Genomic DNA, 7,500 nt, shown 5'->3' with positions numbered 1-7,500 from the left:
AACTGTGTCGCACCCTCGGAAAAAAAAAAAAGTGCCTTCCCGTGTCCCCGGTGTGTTATGTTGTGGTTTAGTGTAATTATGTTGTGTTTATTTTTTTTTTACCTAGAAACAAGGATAAGGATTCAAGCTACACAACTGGACCATGATTATTAATAATGTTTTCATAAGTGGCTATAAAGTGTAAAAGTATTACAACATGCATCTTTCCAGGACAAGGTAAAGCTTTAGAATCTCTATTTCTGAGACCACACCATCACACTATCACATCAAGTCCAACCACGAGAAAGAGAAGAGCAAAACATGGCAAGCTGTAAAGAAGTAAAGACATCATCGTGTGCGTTCAGCGGCTCCGTGCTAGGAGGTTTATGAGAAAGAAAAAAAAAGAACACTGAGTGGACAAACTCTGACAAACTGATAAAGACAATCAGCTTCATGCAGCTGCTCCGTAATGGACGAGTAACCCCGGGTTGAGGGTGAGAGACTCACCGTGTCCGCTCCTGAGGGATGCAGAAGAGCGGTAGATGGAGACAGGAGCCGAGTGCGAGTCCCGCTCTGAGTACACGTACGAGGTGGACGCCGCAGGACGCCCGGCAGGTGCCACGGAGTTCCCGGCGTACCTGGTGGACGAGGAGGAGCTCCACACCGATCCGGCGATACATCCCAAGGTCAGAGACCACATCCATAACCGGGAGGTCGAGACGGAGACGGAGCCGCCCGCGGGCCGCCGCTCCGCTCTGCAGGGACGCATGACGCACGTCCGAGTCGCAACGCAGACACTGGGGACAGACAGGGGGGCTCTCTCATGATGGAGAAAGCCCCATGGCTAGGACGCACCACCACCAACACCACCACCACTTCCTACTACCCCCACCACCACCAGCACCCCCACTGCCGCCGCCGCCGCTCTCCCAGCCTTCACTGTGCGTGTGGAACAACACGGACCACACAGGAACAGACGTGCGTGTGCGCTGTCAGTTAACAGCGGATAATTTCCGGGGGTCACAACCCATGACTCTCTGACTCGCTGTCAGGAAAACGAGGGGGGGACAAAAAAACCTTGCCTGCGTTCCAGAGATGGAGAGAGAGAGAGAGAGAGAGAGAGAGAGAGAGCTAAAAAAAAATAAATAAATAAAAATGTAAAAAAACTTTCACACAAGGCGAGCCAACTCCGTTTCCAAAAAAGCGCAGCGCAGTCCTCGTCCTTAAAGAAAAAGAGAAAAGAGCTAGAAGGCAAGAAAGGAAAAAAAAATATGGGTTCACTCCTTAGGTGTGTAAACTCTCACACACACACTCGCACACAGACACACACTCTTTCTCTTTTCCTGTTTTCCTCTTTCTATCTGTCTCTCCCCTGGTGAACGCTGCCGCTGAGCTGTGGCTGTTTCTCGGAGCCTTGACGCACTTCTAGCAAGCAGCACCGCTCGGCAAAGAGCACGCGAGCGTGTGTGTGTGTGTGTGTGAGAGAGAGAGAGAGAGAGAGAGAGAAGCAAGAAAGGATGGGAGGGAGGTAGAGAGAGAGAGAGAGAGAGAGAAGCAAGAAAGGATGGGAGGGAGGTAGAGAGAGAGAGAGAGAGAGAGAGAGAGAGAGAAGGAGGGAGGGAGGGAGGGAGGGAGTGCGCAGCACCGTTCGGCAATGAGTGCACAAGCGTGTGTGTATGTGTGTATGTGTGTGTGTGTGTGTGTGTGTTCAGAGTACAGGTGAAAGAAACAAAGCACATCAGCATGAGGAAAAAAAAAGGAAAAGGTGTGTGTGTGTGTGTGTGTGTGTGTGTGTGTGTTTGGACATGGACAGAGCGGGAAAAAAACAAGCCATTCGATGCAAATTTCCTGCCAACACCGAACAAATGCGGCAAAAACATTGCAGAGCAAGTTGAGCGCTACTCAGGGGAAAAATGGGATAGAAATGAGAGAGAGAGAGAGAGAGAGAGAGAGAGAGAGAGAGAGCAAAAGAAAAGATGGGAGTGAGAAAGATGGGAATATACAGACAGATTAAGAAAGAGACAGGAACATGGAGAGAGAGAGTGAGAGAGAGAGAGAGATGGATGGAGAGAGAGACAGACACACAAAGAGAGAAAGAGTGCTCACTTAAAAAGATTAATTTACTTCATTAACCCTTTGTTCACTTCTGCTCCATGTGCTGCTGAAGGTGGAAGAAAAACTGACACGCAGGACAATAATCACAAGTCTCACCTGTCTACTGCTCATAACCTGCTCATACAGAGCTCATACACGCCTCATATACTGCTCATACACAGCTCATATACTGCTCATAACCTGCTCATATAGAGCTTATACACGGCTCATATACTGCTCATACACAACTCACATACTGCTCATACACAACTCATATAGTGCTTATAACCTGCTCATACAGAGCTCAAATGCAGCTCATTCAGAGCTCATATACTGTTTATATACTGTTCATATACTGCTCATACAGAGCTTGTATACTGCTCATATACTGTTTATACACAGCTCATAAAAAGCTCATATACTGCTTATAACCTGCTCATACAGAACTCAAATACTGCTCATACACATCTCATATACTGCTTATACACAGCTCATAAACTGCTCATACATAGTTCATATACTGCTCATATACTGCACATACACTGCTCACTGCACACTCATACACTCAAACACTGCACATAGAGAACTCAAATACTGCTCATGCACAGCTCATGTACTGCTCATATACTGCTTATACACTGCTCATACACTGCTCATAAACAACTCATATAAGTCTCATACACTTCTCATACACCACTTATACACTTCCTTCTTTACTTCTTGTTCTCCATTATTCATTATTGACTTCATACTTCACTACATTCTATCTATCTATCTATCTATCTATCTATCTATCTATCTATCCATCCATCCATCCATCCATCCATCCATCCATCCATCCATCCATCCTGAAGCTCACATATTAAGCTTGAAATGTACTCTCCAAATGCAAAACATTCAGTGAAAAACAAGTCACAAGAATTTTCCGTTTTAAATCCATGCACTTGGCAACCTCCCGGAATTTGAACCTGGTCATATTTACCTGGCGGATTATTCCAAACTCAGAGCGGCGTCCTCGGGAATAACGATCGCTAGGGTAGGAAATGCGACTAAAAATAAAAACATGCTGAAATTCTGAAGCAGTGTTTCATTGGGAGCGAATCAATAGCGGCAGAGTTTCCCTCTCTCTCTCTCTGTCTCTCTCTATGCCTCTCTCTCTCTCTCTCTCTCTCTCTGTCTCTCTCTATGCCTCTCTCTCTCTCTCTCTCTGTCTCTCTCTATGCCTCTCTCTCTCTCTCTGTCTCTCTCTATGCCTCTCTCTCTCTCTCTGTCTCTCTCTATGCCTCTATCTCTCTCTCTCTCTCTCTCACAGCACCTCGCTATAGAAATTTATGAATTTTATGAATTTTCTTTTTAGAGACAGGAGGTGAAATAAATCTTATCAAGAGGTTGTTTTAGAGGTTTCAGGCTCATCCTCATCCTCTCAGAGGAGGATACACAAACACACACACATACACACACACACACACACACACACACGCACACAGGCTTAAATCCACATTTACATTTAGTAAAAATAAAAACAAATAAACAAAAAAAAACCCATCATGACATCATAACTCTGACCTCATCTCCAGCTGTGCTGCACATCTGCCACCCCATGATGTGCAGTCATGCTTTGGAGCCACCTGCAGGACACACGTTAGCTCCGAGATGAGCGTTTTTGGGTTTTTTTCAGTGTGTGAAGGCTCAGTGTGAGCTGCTTCTGTAGTGCAGATCAGTGAAAAGCCATCACACACACACACACACACACACACACGCTGCCTCTATCCCACTGTTTCAAATCCGCCCTCCGTGTGTGTGGTGTTGAGGAAGCAGAGCTGGTGTGGAATACTGATGCACAGCTGTCCCGGTCGCTCGGTCAGTCCACGGATCGTACGGCGGAAAAACTCGGAGAAACTCCTCTGTAGCTACAGTTACATCCGTGACAAGTTAGTTCCTGTTCTCGTTTACGTTACAGCGGCTTTAAACAGTCCTTCCTTCACGTCTGACTCCGGAGATCGGTCTCACACGTCGGAATGCTTGATTCTGAGGAAAATTTGAGATTTTTCCTCTGGGATTTTTTTTGGGGGGATGTGAATTCAGAAACCCTGAACACAAACTCAGACAAACTTTCTGTGAGAGCTGTACACGTGTTCCACACGCAGGACTTGGTCTGAACGCGTGTTGTGACGACATCACACGCCAGGACGCAGAAAATCTGCCGCCATTTTGGAAAATCCTAAACTCCTCCGAATATCGTGCTTCATTTTGAAAACGTCACTGTATCGACGATCACACATGCTGATACATGCCTGTGAATGGGCTGTTGCTATGGAAACCGTGACGTATCAGAACTCTCGACCAATCAGAATCCAGAATTCACGTACGAAGCAACATATAAACTGGGTTCTTATGTGATTTATTATTATTTATTATTTAAGGGGATGTTTTTATATGAAGTTAAGTTCTGACCATAAAGAAGCACGCACTCGAACGGTTTAAAGCTCGGTGTTATAATGAGATTATGACTTTCTTTACTTCAAATGCTGGTTTAATCCACCGCCATGTTCAGACCAGGATCCGAAAATAAAAGTAGGAACTTTAACCGTACAAATATTAATGATATTCGAAGCAAAAAAAAAAAAGTGTGAAAGAAAAATCAAGGCTCAATTATAGTGCAGCTGAAGTGCAGTATATAATCATGTGCGGCCCGAGCGGTCAGTCAGAAACACCTCGGCGTGAATAAGTGTTCGCTACAGCCGAGCATTTTAAGTAACCCGGTATTTAAGGTGCATTAGCCGACTGCTTTTCTTTCTCTTCTGCATTCGGAGGTGTGATTGAGAGCCGTGTGCCACTCAGCGCCGCTCAAATCACCTCTTAGCTGTATTTTTGGACCGTTCCGTCTGTCATTTTGTGATTTTTTATGTAATTTTTTTTACATTACAGAGGAAAAGAACCCTTTAGGTACACTGACCTGGGCTAACTTTTACTTTGGCGGTGGTGTAACGTGATGCACCGTGTTTTATAACCAAACCCGCGGCTATCCAGAGCGTCTGGACACTGAGATGAGTGGATTCTGTATCTGGTGCATTTCCTGTTGAAGTCAGAGTGTCTGAGATACAGCAGAGTGGAACACTACAGAGTGGAACACTACAGAGTGGAACACTACAGAGTGGAACAGTACAGAGTGGAACACTATAGAGTGGAACACTACAGAGTGGAACAGTACAGAGTGGAACACTATAGAGTGGAACACTACAGAGTGGAACAGTACAGAGTGGAACACTATAGAGTGGAACACTACAGAGTGGAACAGTACAGAGTGGAACACTATAGAGTGGAACACTACAGAGTGGAACACTATAGAGTGGAACACTATAGAGTGGAACACTACAGAGTGGAACAGTACAGAGTGGAACAGTACAGAGTGGAACACTATAGAGTGGAACAGTACAGAGTGGAACACTATAGAGTGGAACACTACAGAGTGGAACAGTACAGAGTGGAACACTATAGAGTGGAACAGTACAGAGTGGAACAGTACAGAGTGGAACAGTACAGAGTGGAACACTATAGAGTGGAACAGTACAGAGTGGAACACTACAGAGTGGAACACTATAGAGTGGAACAGTACAGAGTGGAACAGTACAGAGTGGAACACTATAGAGTGGAACAGTACAGAGTGGAACAGTACAGAGTGGAACACTATAGAGTGGAACACTATAGAGTGGAACAGTACAGAGTGGAACACTACAGAGTGGAACACTACAGAGTGGAACACTATAGAGTGGAACACTATAGAGTGGAACAGTACAGAGTGGAACACTACAGAGTGGAACAGTACAGAGTGGAACACTACAGAGTGGAACACTATAGAGTGGAACACTATAGAGTGGAACAGTACAGAGTGGAACAGTACAGAGTGGAACACTATAGAGTGGAACAGTACAGAGTGGAACAGTACAGAGTGGAACACTATAGAGTGGAACACTACAGAGTGGAACACTATAGAGTGGAACAGTACAGAGTGGAACAGTACAGAGTGGAACACTATAGAGTGGAACAGTACAGAGTGGAACAGTACAGAGTGGAACACTACAGAGTGGAACAGTACAGAGTGGAACACTATAGAGTGGAACAGTACAGAGTGGAACAGTACAGAGTGGAACACTATAGAGTGGAACAGTACAGAGTGGAACAGTACAGAGTGGAACACTATAGAGTGGAACACTATAGAGTGGAACAGTACAGAGTGGAACAGTACAGAGTGGAACACTACAGAGTGGAACAGTACAGAGTGGAACACTATAGAGTGGAACACTATAGAGTGGAACAGTACAGAGTGGAACACTATAGAGTGGAACACTATAGAGTGGAACAGTACAGAGTGGAACAGTACAGAGTGGAACAGTACAGAGTGGAACACTATAGAGTGGAAGAGTACAGAGTGGAACACTACAGAGTGGAACAGTACAGAGTGGAACACTACAGAGTGAAACACTACAGAGTGGAACAGTACAGAGTGGAACACTATAGAGTGGAACAGTATAGAGTGGAACAGTACAGAGTGGAACAGTATAGAGTGGAACAGTACAGAGTGGAACACTACAGAGTGGAACAGTACAGAGTGAAACACTACAGAGTGGAACAGTACAGAGTGGAACACTATAGAGTGGAACACTATAGAGTGGAACAGTACAGAGTGGAACACTACAGAGTGGAACACTACAGAGTGGAACACTATAGAGTGGAACACTATAGAGTGGAACACTACAGAGTGGAACAGTACAGAGTGGAACACTACAGAGTGGAACAGTACAGAGTGGAACACTACAGAGTGGAACACTATAGAGTGGAACACTATAGAGTGGAACAGTACAGAGTGGAACAGTACAGAGTGGAACACTATAGAGTGGAACAGTACAGAGTGGAACAGTACAGAGTGGAACACTACAGAGTGGAACAGTACAGAGTGGAACACTATAGAGTGGAACACTATAGAGTGGAACAATACAGAGTGGAACAGTACAGAGTGGAACAGTACAGAGTGGAACACTATAGAGTGGAACAGTACAGAGTGGAACAGTACAGAGTGGAACACTATAGAGTGGAACAGTACAGAGTGGAACAGTACAGAGTGGAACAGTACAGAGTGGAACAGTATAGAGTGGAACACTATAGAGTGGAACACTACAGAGTGGAACACTACAGAGTGGAACACTATAGAGTGGAACACTATAGAGTGGAACACTACAGAGTGGAACAGTACAGAGTGGAACACTACAGAGTGGAACAGTACAGAGTGGAACACTACAGAGTGGAACACTATAGAGTGGAACACTATAGAGTGGAACAGTACAGAGTGGAACAGTACAGAGTGGAACACTATAGAGTGGAACAGTACAGAGTGGAACAGTACAGAGTGGAACACTACAGAGTGGAACA

At 45.1% G+C, this 7,500-nt stretch overlaps 1 protein-coding gene across 10 annotated transcripts in view; it reads right to left on the bottom strand.

Annotated features, from left to right (window-relative positions):
- nrxn3a (neurexin 3a) overlaps positions 1–7,500 on the bottom strand; it is a 316,041-nt gene that overhangs the window by 121,084 nt on the left and 187,457 nt on the right. The gene's annotated exons all lie outside the window — the stretch shown is intronic.

The sequence above is a fragment of the Hemibagrus wyckioides genome, linkage group LG09, assembly GCF_019097595.1.
Source record: "Hemibagrus wyckioides isolate EC202008001 linkage group LG09, SWU_Hwy_1.0, whole genome shotgun sequence".
Classification (NCBI taxonomy): Eukaryota; Metazoa; Chordata; class Actinopteri; order Siluriformes; family Bagridae; genus Hemibagrus; species Hemibagrus wyckioides.
The sequence above is the reverse complement of the archived record's forward strand: the minus strand, read 5'-3'. Positions and strand labels throughout refer to the sequence as shown.